At 33.5% G+C, this 12,319-nt stretch overlaps 1 protein-coding gene across 9 annotated transcripts in view; it reads left to right on the top strand.

Annotated features, from left to right (window-relative positions):
• Nucleotides 1-12,319, top strand: part of LOC143149017 (EGFR adapter protein) — a 286,593-nt gene that overhangs the window by 18,476 nt on the left and 255,798 nt on the right. The window lies entirely within an intron of this gene.

Here is a 12,319-nt window from a genome sequence, read left to right as displayed (position 1 = left end):
AAAGGTCATCTTTAGATATTTATTATTCTTTTATACGATTAAATTATTAATTATATAAAAAGAATAATAAATGTCTGAGAATGGCATTGTAAAATCGAAAACATTCACAGTGCTTTTATCCGTATATTAATGAATAAAAAATATAAAAGTGGTGGTACAGTCACAATTATTCGTATTTATTTTTAATAATATACGAGTTAAGAAAATCTTTGGCGAACAAAATATATTTTTGAACAAGTCTTTGGTTCCGAAGAAACTCGATTCAAAAGACCTGTCGTGTGCACGTACATTTGAGTTTCGATTAAAAAATTGCAATCCTTGCTATAAACTATTTCAACGTTGGAGAATTAGATTCAAATGGAGTCAAATTATCTAATTTATGTTGATAACAAGTTTGACAATTTTACTTGAATAATTAGTAGCAGTCTATGTTTCAAATAATATGATTTATTATTGGAACGAGGTTAGCTTATTACAGTGAAGAACAGTTACTAAGTTAAAACTCAACAATTTAAAAATGGAGACAATATTAATTCGGATACAAAGTTATTTTATTTAATTTATATTCAATTTTGTAAATTATGGACTATATTTTTTCGATGTTTTTAAAACTGTCGTGTACTTGTGTTTTACTGCACCGAGACATAAATTGTAATAAAAAATTTTTGAGTATAGAAAGTAACTATTATATTTAAAATGCACAATATATGAAAATGTTCGCATAAAATTAGAACCTTTAAATTTACAAATTGATACACGAGCACTGGGTAAATACTATGATAATGTTTTAAATCGGTAGTGAATATAGACAGTAACAGTGCGTAACAGACAATTTCTTATGCATATTGTTTGAAATCACCGTTATTAACGATAACCCGACACATTTACGTCCATTGAAGTCAGTGATGCAAACACGTTTACTCACTCTTTACCATTCTATCAGTTTATATGCCCCATATTTTTATACAATATTAAATTAACGTTTGAAAAGAGAATGTGAAAAATAACTGAAACATTCTGGACTTTTCTTTTCTTCTTCCATATTTCTCCAATGTTTGGATCAAAATAAATGACAACCACAATTTATTAGGCACGGTACAAGTAAAATAACGATAACGATTAATTCGCGAAAAAAATGCGGAATACTCTAAGGATTTTCATTTAACAGTCTAAAGCGTGATAAATAAATTGAGAAATATATATCGAAGCAGTTGATAAATCGTCAAACAATTTTCACAGTTATTGTTTCTTATTCAATCTTTGGTAACTTTCCAATCAGTACTTTCCTCTTTCTAATAAGTTATTCACAATATCCACAAGGTGAATTTAGTAACTGGACTGGGCTATATCACTATTCCTAGTGAAGATAGAAAAAAACTGTAGAGACAAATCTTGTATTACTTTTTGGTTGTAATTCCATTCTTCGTGAGATTCTGCAAAAAAAGTAACAAGGTATACAAGAATCCACACTTGTTACGTGTATAATATATGAGAAATATATGCAAAACGTATGCACACGTATTGTAAACGTACATTTGGGACTCTTAATAATTATTTTATCATTATTTGTTTTAAAATGTGTTGCAACGTGTAATTGTAAATTTTTCTATAATAGTTAAATTTTCCATATAGCGAGTTTATAGATAAAATTAATTTATTCGCAGAGAACAAAATCTTATATCGAAGTAACTTTGTACGTCAATGGTTCAATGGCAGCAGCATCGGAGAACAATTTTTACTTAAACCGTACGGGTTACGAAATATCACGAACCTGGCATTGACGTATGCGAAGCTTTTAGCTGCCTACGGTTATACACATACGTTCGAAGCCTTTTAAGTGCAGGTCCCAAAGAGTATGTAATTTTCATGTACGATTCCCTTTCCTCCTCTTTCCTTCCCTGTTTCCATCCTTTCTTCTTTTTCCGAATAGTCCGAGCGAAACGATCAAGTACGCACCCGCGAGCACGTGATCGTGAATTTACGTTTAAATTTACGCATTTGTGTGAAACGTTGCATGGATGTATATGTGCGTCTGCAAATTGAATGGGTCGGTGCACCAAAGGTTTCCCTTCTTTCAAATCCTTCTCGTTTTCCGGTGTTCGAAAATGAAAAGGGAATAAATTTGAGGATTTATGTAATTGCCAACTTAGTCCGGCGTAAACGATCCTTTTTCTCCTTCCTCCGACTTCTTCGTCTTTGTTTTCGAAGACCGTCTTATCGGATAATCTACAATTCACATCGAGCACGGAGATTGGAGAATTACGAAATACTTTGACCGAACGATTTTTCCTATAGATTCTGCTCGGGCAATATTTTGAGGGGATAATTTCTATTTGAGAACGAGTATATCCACATTTCGTCGAAGAAACGTGACACGTATTTTGAAGAAATCAGTTTTGAAATAATCGTTTAGTATAATATAATACATTATTAACCATCGTGAAACGTGAGACGTTTTCTTACCGGAAAATACGAAAAAATACATGAAGGATTCCAAACGATATTATAATGATGTATAAAGTAGTATATTTACCATGTTTCTGTATTTAGAATTTACTTTGTGATAATGTATTTAAATCAGTACTTAAATGATATGTACTTTCATGAAAATCCTAATGTCAACATAAAAAGTATGTAATTAATAGCTACCGTAATATTTTACAAATTATGATTTATGTCGAGTACTTTGTTAATCGTTCAGTTTACGTTCATGTACTGTGTTTTTTTGTTAATATTGATGAATGTTATTGACGAATATAATTATTTTCTACATTTACAAACTTACAGAAAATTAATTTCATGTTACTATCGTTTGGAATTCCATGTTTAATTAAAATTTTAATTAAAACGTCTTCAAATTCTCATACGCGCAAAAGGTACAAATACTTCTGTACATCATTGCGTACAAAACCCGCAGTTATTTTATATAATTTCAATATCTCGAAGCGTTTGAACTACTTTTTACGGAAGTGCGCCGCCATTTGAAAGGACAATAAAATGCACTGGCTGCCCTTAAAAATACATTAAACTTTATTACGTTGTCTATATTATTTATAAATTGTTGAAATTTTGTTACGTATTTCGTGCATTGCTATGCTGCGTCCGTCTTTGCAAATAGAAAATCATATTTCGTTCAGTGAAACGAGTCGAGCATATTTAATTGCTTGTACTTGGGTAGGAGTTATACTTTTATAGGTAGAATGTGGTAGTAGATAGCATTTAGGTACTGGCTACAGCAGCTTACATTAACCGTTAAGTGCAACCAGTAATTACAACGATTTTCGATATTTCATTTCCATGGAGAGTGTACTTCTCGTAGATTTTAATTCTTACGCAACGATCATTGCATAATAATTGCTCGAAATGAAGATTTATAGTCGCTAAAGGATAGTGAAGTTATAAGTTGGTGAAATTTACAAAGCAACTAAAAGGAAAATTTATACTTAATTTGAAAATAAATTAATTCACGAAAGAGTAGAAGTTAATGAAATTGATTTTTTGAAAGAAACAGTCTCCAATAGTATATATAAAATTAAAATAACTGTACCGCTCGTTATTATTGAATAATAAATGATGAGCCATACAGTTATTATAATGTCGCAATTAAATAATAAATAATGAGCAAGACAATTATCGTAATTTTATATATAATATTGTGCACTAATAATAATCAATAATAAATAATATTGTTAATAAATAGTAAGCAAAACAAAAATAAATTATCGCAACTTTGTCATTTTATATACTTTCGTTAACAGAATATTATTCATTCAGACGCGTCTGTGAATTTTATTTATGAAATATTATTTTTATCTTCAACAAAAACATGTAACGAAAATTTTGATTAAAATTTCTGAATCAAATAACTAAATTATTGCATCGCCAGCAAACAATTGAATACTTTTATCGTGTTCCGACTCGTTTCTGTAAATTCATAACTGAATATTCCAAGTATTAATTTCAGAATATTTACTAGGTCATTAATTACTTACCTAATGAGAAGAAATTATTTATTACCTGTAATAAATATCCAAATTTTATATAAAATATCATTGAAACAGTAGAGAGTATTGTGTATTATTATTAATTATAAGCACGGTGCAAAATTATACGAAAAAGATATACCGGTTGTATTCCTTTTGTTTATTTTTACAAAGTGTTTACTTTCACGTTAAAATATTCGACTCTCTGCTGATATGCTATCGGAACGAAAGGCTGTGGCTTCGACTTTGACTTCCTCACACTCTTTGGCGAAGGCTCTTCTTCGCCCACGCGAATACATTTGAATCCCCTGCACGCGTATATGCACGCGATCAACCAGTCACGTTCTTACGTCTACATTTCGTGTTCAAAGTATCTTTTCTTTCAACTTGTGTGCCGTTAAGATTAATGAGGAAGTGTTTTCTCTTTTCACCTAAGTTGTTCACTTCAGCCTTGGGCCCGACGATCCTATAACTGCGAGGAATACGCTGCTTTCAGAGAAGATTCTCTTATGGGTTCAACTTTGTCGCCAACCCCGCAGTCAGTTTAAGCTAACAACTGGACCTATATCCATTTCGTTTTATATACATGGTACCCCATCGGAACCAGAACATCTTCTTATCTTTGTTTCTCTTAACATGGAAAAATGTTTGAAACATACTTTGAATAAAGTATACGATCCAAGTTTCTCCAAGGTCAATTATTTCGTTTTCTATTTCAATATTCAGTGTCATCAATATTTTTTTTTAAACAGAAAGCATATATTTCTTTCTTTTGCATTTAGTAGTGACTGTTGCAATAAAATGCACTCTATCGTGTTACGCTGCATAGCTAAATATCTTGATTAAATTTGAAGGTAACAAAAATTATATAGAAGAGAATTTAAATGCCTTTAAAGAGTGAACATAAGGAATATTACCTTTTCTTCTGAAGATAATTTTGGGTAATGTTTTCATGGTCATTATTAGCATACTTTAAAAATGAAACTACACAGTTCGATCGTTTTCATATTATATCTGATATCCAAATAAATTTGAGTGTGTAATGGTAGATATATATGCATGCATAACTTGATCTTGAAATCATTTTCAACGTAAGAGTGCACAATTAAGCCTTTGAATATTTCAGGGATGAATCAAGTTTTATTCAAGTTACGTTAAATGTTCAAAACGATATTCTTGAATGACGATATATTATTCTAAATAAAACGTTTAATAACAGACTGAGGATATATACTGGGAATATCAATTTTAATTAATGGGATTTTATTTGCAAGCTTAATAACAAAATTAAAATAATATTATTATACGAAATGGACACCTTTTACGGTGATGCAGGCTTACAAACGACGCGGCGAATCGGCTATCGCGGCACACACGGTCTTCAAGGCTGTTTCAGAAGTTCCTTTTGCCAGAGCATTCTTAAGGCTATTCAAAGGACAATGTTCGAAAATGACCATTTTTGGTATTCGTCGGGGTAGAAACTTTTTGCACAATACTCATCTGTATATCCTAAGGACTCAAGAAATAATACTTGCTTAATCGAAATGTGATCGAAAAGTTATAACAAATACGTCTAAACATCGAAATGTTATACGTGGTACCGCATAAAATGAACTTGTATAACACTGTAAAAAAATTCCTTGGTATTATAGGAGAGTTTACCAGTTTTATGATTTCTTTATTTTGTTGCACACTCCAAAAACTTTCTGTACAATTCCCTCAATAATTACTTTTGAAACTGACCTTTGTACGTTGAAGAGAAGGATAAATACATTGCGTCTGGAATGATGAAGGATTCTATTTGTTTAGGGATAATCTCGTTCCTAAAATTTTTATAAAATCGAGCACGTTTCGTATACACGTCAATGTTGTGACGATTTTGATTTCTTCGGAACATAAAATTTCTTAGATGGCAAATTCTTCACGTCGCTTCTCCAAATCAAGGAATATGAATGATAAAATGAGTAATGATAAACAAATTTTTGATGTTCTGTAAACTAATTGTATGGGACCGAAAAAGGCAAACCAATAACATTTGCACAGACTACATCACTGGGAATGAAATAGCAGGCAGAGTTGCAAAATAATTCTTCATTCTTCCATTAGACGATCAATTCAAATAATTATTTATTCACAGATCTATGTTTTTAGAATAATTTTTTATCCAGATAGACTTCTACCTCTATTCATTATAGGCGCACACTATGGATAACGAATAATTATTCGAATAAATTATTCAAATGAAGCAGTTTTATTCGAATTATATAGACAAAGATTTATTTAAAATCATTAGAGTTATGCTGATGTTTGGTAGCCTTAGCTAAAGTAATTTGACTAATTTTAGAAAAATGTGAATGCGTGCCTTGACACGGGTGGTTGACAGAGTATGACTTTGAAAATAAATCAGTTAGGCGAGTGTGATTCGCGTGACAGAATTTGAAAATAAATCAGTTAAGCGAGTGTGATTCGCGTGACGGAATAAATTAACGTGTAAAATATATTCGTATGTATCACGAAGAATTATATTAGCTTTATTATTTTTAAATAGTTTTGTAAAAATATATTAGTTGACGTATTAAAATATTCATCAGCGATTTACTATACATCGTGTATTGTAAATTCTACAAAATCGATCGTAAATAAGCAGAAATGTAATCATTAAAAAAAACAATAATTTAATCAGTAATTGAAAAAACGGAGAATATTAAGTTTTCTATAACGGTTACCACGTGATACTTTGTTTGGAATACAGAGTTTTTCTATAATAAAATAATATTTCTCAAATATTTTGAACCCGTTAGAAGTAACAAATTAATACTGTATAAATGGCAAGTTAAATTTATCGGGAAGTAAAGGTAATTGAAATTAAAGTTACATTATCCTTCAATGGTTTACTTGTTGTTTAATGTCACGTTTGTGAATGTCATTAAACATTGCTTAAATTGTATTACGTTTGAAAGACGTCGTAGCAAATCATTCTTGAATCTCTCACGATTTTCCTTCAGATCATTTTTACCAATCAAAAATATTTTCTATTATAATTTCATTTGAACATATTTTGTGTAAATGGCTCTTACATTAGTGTATTTCTTTTTTAAAGGAGAAGAGGTCATAAACATAAGGCACAAGCTACACATTTTCACATGTCAAATATATGGAACATACAAGAATAAAAGTATAAGTTGTATGCGTTTTCTTTCTGCTCCTAATTTTATGTCTAAAAAATCTTAGGTTCTAGTATTTCGTAGACCTATAGAATCAGAAATTTTACTAAAATTAAAAGAGAATTTCATCCAGATTAGATCATTCTATTTCTAAACTTGTGTCTATAAAATATAAAGAGAGGAAAGTAGGATAGAGTGGTGCAGCAACTCATTTTACCTATACTTATCCATACAAGTATTGGACAACACTCTTAATTTCACATTTAATCTTGCGATTTTCTCAATAACGATCCAAAACAAAGAATGTGATCAAGTTTTCAAATTATAATAAGCACTCTACTTTATAGATTTCGTTTAACGTTTCTCAGTGAAGGAAAACGATATTCTTGACGTCACAGTAATCTTATTCTGCATTGATAGATTCTCGTAACGAAGTTAAACCTGTCTACGTAATAAATGCGAATACGCGCTCCCCTCGAACATTTTCGAGCCTTTCAACATCAATTTCCTGTCGTTCACGCTCAATATTTAATCTACATCGTAATCGTAGATAAAGCACAGTTACAAATAATCCACGTTGCCGACGTTCCTTTTCACATTCCTCATCGTAGCTGCGAACTGCATTCCTTGAAGGTGCTTGAACACTCGAGACCGAAGACCAATCAATTTCTTTCCGCGTTATCCAGGCGACTCGAGGTGCCTCCAATAAACTATTTTTACGTGGCTGGTACATTCGTCCAGCTCATGCGAGTCGCGATTCGCGTCGAAGTCCCGTATTTGCATATATGCAAATCATATTTTCAAAGCTTGTGTGCCTCGAGACAAGTAGGCCCACCGATTTTTTAGAGACTAATGGATGTCGATTATTAGAGAATACTATTTGTTAACTAATAACCGGTATCGAGGTGTGTTTTGCAAAGTTGTGTAGAAATAGATACTTTCAGACTCAACGAAAAAGAAAAGTGGACAGACAGTCGTAATTTAACTATTTAGGTATGAAACAAATTCGTTCTTAGTTACGAGGAGGCTGGTAGTATACGTAATGAAAGTGTAAATATTATTGAACTAACTTATGAATATCACGTTATGATACAATTACATAACTTGACTGTAACGTTAAAAAAATATTTGAACGTTACGAAAACGAACAATGATTTACAACTTTGGATTCAGAATAAGCATGTAATTTCCGTATTTAATAGTACTTTCCGCTTTCGTGTGACAAAATTGGGATTGTCGATTCATTTGTCAATGAAGTAGGTAACAATTTTTATTTGGAGTTGTGAATCAGCTTCGTGTGTACCGTTTGACGAGAAAAGTACGATTTTTATTCCGACCTAACATTGATCAATTCCGTGTAACATCTAACGAGGGAAATGAATAGGGTACAATAAGAGTGAACGAGACAGAGTAACAACGAACGAACAGAATAACATGTGTATCGGTGTTCAAAGTGTTATGTGTATTCGCTTTTCTCGACAGATGGTACACGGGGTTGATCGATCTCAGTTCGGAATAAAAATTGCTACCTACTTATTTCGTTTTCAAGTGAACTAAAGATTTGAATTTTGTTACTTGAAAGTGAAAAGTGATAGCATAGATTGAATACTAGGTTCGTTCTATTATCATTGAAAGTTGGAACGTTTTATAAGATTGCATATTAAGTATGTATAAAATCAGAAACTGCAATGAATCTATTGTTTTTTTGTATAAACAATTATTAGAAACAGTGTAAATGTATGTTGAAGTCGCTCGAGGTACATTTAGTGTCGTATCGTCAGTGGTACAATATCTATAAACGTGTATCGACACGTGTTTCTTGCGCGTGACTATGTAAACACGTGGTCGTATGGTTAACCGATTGTGTTTTATACAACGTACGCTGGAAATCACACTTATAAACTTAAGCGGCTTATATCTCAATAATGAAGCCATATATAATATTATAAAATGGCAAAGGACTCGTTTGGTTATTTTGATATGCAAAATCGATTCTGCAAAAATAACCAGTATTTAGTGATAGATTAAACTTCATTCGGTTTAAAACAATTCAACTCTTTTCTAGAAAGAATATTTTTTATAATCTATCGCAGTAGAAATTTATAATAATTTTGGAGAAACGTGAGAATATATTGACTTTTTCAATTTATAGAAGCGATATCTTTGAAAAATATGTCTTATATAAAATGACAATAAAAATACAGTACGCGTGCGTATAAATTATTAAAATGTATGTAACATTCGTACATTTAATTTGTATTGTCTTGTGGATTTAAAAATACATTATGAAAATGCAAAATCACGGAAAGGCATTAACAATTAATTGCAACTGTTTCGTTTTGTTTAAACCTGCTGCAATTAACTGTATTTTAAAACACGACATTTATCTTATTATGTAAAGCGTGCAGAGATATCTAATAATTATATCATATTTTAATTAATCGCGTGGATTCGCATACGATATTTAAATTTCACGCGTATAAAATTGAATATATTGTTATAATATATTGCATCATCGAGCAATACATTTAATTTAAAATGTATGCGACACATTCATTATCAAATATTTTGAGCATAAAAAATCCATAATGATTTTTTTAAAGTTTACAATATTAGAAAATTTTGCTCTACGATTTCTTTAACTACTTTTTATCACCAGTTATCTCTTATTTTGAAAATATAGTTCTTAGAAGAGAATTTACAGCTGTAGGAAATAAATGCACCATTTTCCGTTAATTTTACGTTCTATTGGTTATCTGCCAAGGCAATTTGCTAAAATTTTATCATCGTTGCGACCATTGTTGCGTTTATACCTTGCTGAGAAGTATTCGCCATTATTCCAGTAATTCCCCGACATACGGAAAGCACATTGTTCTTGTACAATGTCCGCGTAATTTAACACTCCTCGATGAGCATCATTGAGAATAAAGGCCGGTCTCGAACCATTCATCTATTCCAGTTACGTAAATGTTCTTGTTCCTTTGTCGTTTTTTTTCTATTATTTAAGCGAAGGCAATTTTTCATTTTCACCATCGTTATTAACAGATGAAACGAAGTAATTGCTCTACAAAGGTGTAAACACTTTTATCACTGATCGCGTTAATTAATGTAGCTTTGTTTCTTTTCAATTTATCGGAATACTCAAGTCACAACGAGTACCTATTATATAACAGTAATAAGCTAGCATGTTACATTACGATAGAATGTAAAAACAGAAGAAAAGATTTCTTCAGAATTAGTTATGCACCTTCAAATAATGAAACATACAAATGTCGCGAAATTGCGTACGCTATCAAACAAAAATTTGAATCTGAAAATTAACGAGTTTCAAGTAACATATTACGAACTCGACGTGACTTTTTCACAGATAAATGCATTTCGGACATTCGAATCAGGAAATTTAAACATAATTGCCATGGTCGAGATTATTCAGCGTCATTGAAGTTAATATTGACAACAAGTAGGACGTAAACTATTTTGTTCAGTTGTAAAGAAATTACAATCGAGTTAAAGAAAATACTAACAGTACAAACTTTCTCTAAAATTTCTATCCTTTTATATACAATTAATTCGTCACAGAAAATGTTAAAAAACATTGATGGTCTCGAATCCCTTGTTTTACAAGGGTTTTTGTCTCAATCCTTCGCAAATACGATTCACAGTGCGTCGATATCCACCTATCGCGAAGTAAAACCGGGCAGGAAATCGTCATCCCTCGTTGATTCGTGAAACATTCGTATTTCAGCGCTATTGGATTCTGGACTGGCGACAGAGTGGGAGTAAAAGGGCCCAGCGGTCAGGAAAGTAGGATGATTGAAGTAATGGTGGTGGGAGTCATGGGAGCCCCAACGGGGACGACCTTGCTGCGCGTGTGTCACGTGTGTGTAGAACGGCTGGCACATGGAACGCAGAGTTTCGAAGCGGGACGCTGTGGACCCGTCGACTGTCCCCATAGTACTCCGCTGAGACGGCCCTGTGCAAGAGCCGCCGGTTAGGTCTGAGCCTCGCAGTGTCTTATTACGCACGTTGCGGCACTTACTGCGCGCGGGAGCGCATGCACGCGTGCTCTCTCTCTCTTTCTCTCTCTCTCTCTCTCTCTCTCTCTCTCTCTCTCTCTCTCTCTCTCTCTCTCGCTTCTCTCTTTCTCTCTCTCCTTCGTTCTCTCAGAACGATAACGCGGTTCCTCAGGGAACGCACCGCGCGCGATGCAGATGCACCGGTGACTCGTGACGCGCGTATTTCCGCGATGCGCGCGCGCTCCGCACCGAATTTCTCGATGGGTGAACGTTCGAAGGCTGTTTCGTCGGCAAGCGATCGAGATTCGTGGATCGTGACCACCGTTTCGAATGGAAAGGAATTCTTTCCCTTTCGCGCGGCGATGAGCGCATTTACGCAACGATCGCCGCGAGGTTGACGGTTAGCCTCTTCTCGTTTACCCGAGAAACGCATACACGCTCGTCGAGGAAATGAAACGGTTGATTTTCTTAGTGGTCATCGATCGCTGAGATAACCATCTTCGACGACAGTAACGAAGCGGACGAGTAACTAATTCCCTGCTTGGATCAACGACGAAAGAAAGTCACCGCGACAGTGATACTGGAGAAATATCTACTGTACGTATGTAATTGTAAAGCCGCTCGACTATTTTCAGAAACTGGAGCGTGCATAATTGAATTAAACGTATGGACAATTAACGAGCCACTTGGACAGTGTCAGATATTGGAGAAACTTCGTATTCTCGTGTATCAAGTCCCAACGTCCACGTCGACTATGTAATCGTAAAGGTGATCGACTATTTTTCAGAAAAGGAAGCGTGCATAATCGAACGCATCAAATGGACGATTAACGAGACACCGTTGAAAAGATTTGGTAAAAGAGTAGAGGAACTTTTTTCAGTTTCGGTTGTTCGGTGAAAGGCGTCATCGTGCGAATGGCATCTCAAGATCGATAGAGTTGCTTTCCTCGACAATGCATGCGTGCCTGTCTTTCTGGATGAGCAGACAATCGAATGACGTTCGGGCATATTTAATGAAAGGATTGGGCGATCTTGATCAATGCCCGTGGACCGAAGTGTGTGTAACTCGATCGGAGGAGAATTTCTTTATTTGGCGAACGACGAGTGACGAAAGATATTATTACGCAGTGTGTGTCGTAAAAGTTGAAAAGTTAGGA

This window comes from Ptiloglossa arizonensis, chromosome 7 (genome assembly GCF_051014685.1).
Source record: "Ptiloglossa arizonensis isolate GNS036 chromosome 7, iyPtiAriz1_principal, whole genome shotgun sequence".
NCBI lineage: Eukaryota > Metazoa > Arthropoda > Insecta > Hymenoptera > Colletidae > Ptiloglossa > Ptiloglossa arizonensis.
This window is presented reverse-complemented; position numbering and strand designations above follow the sequence as displayed.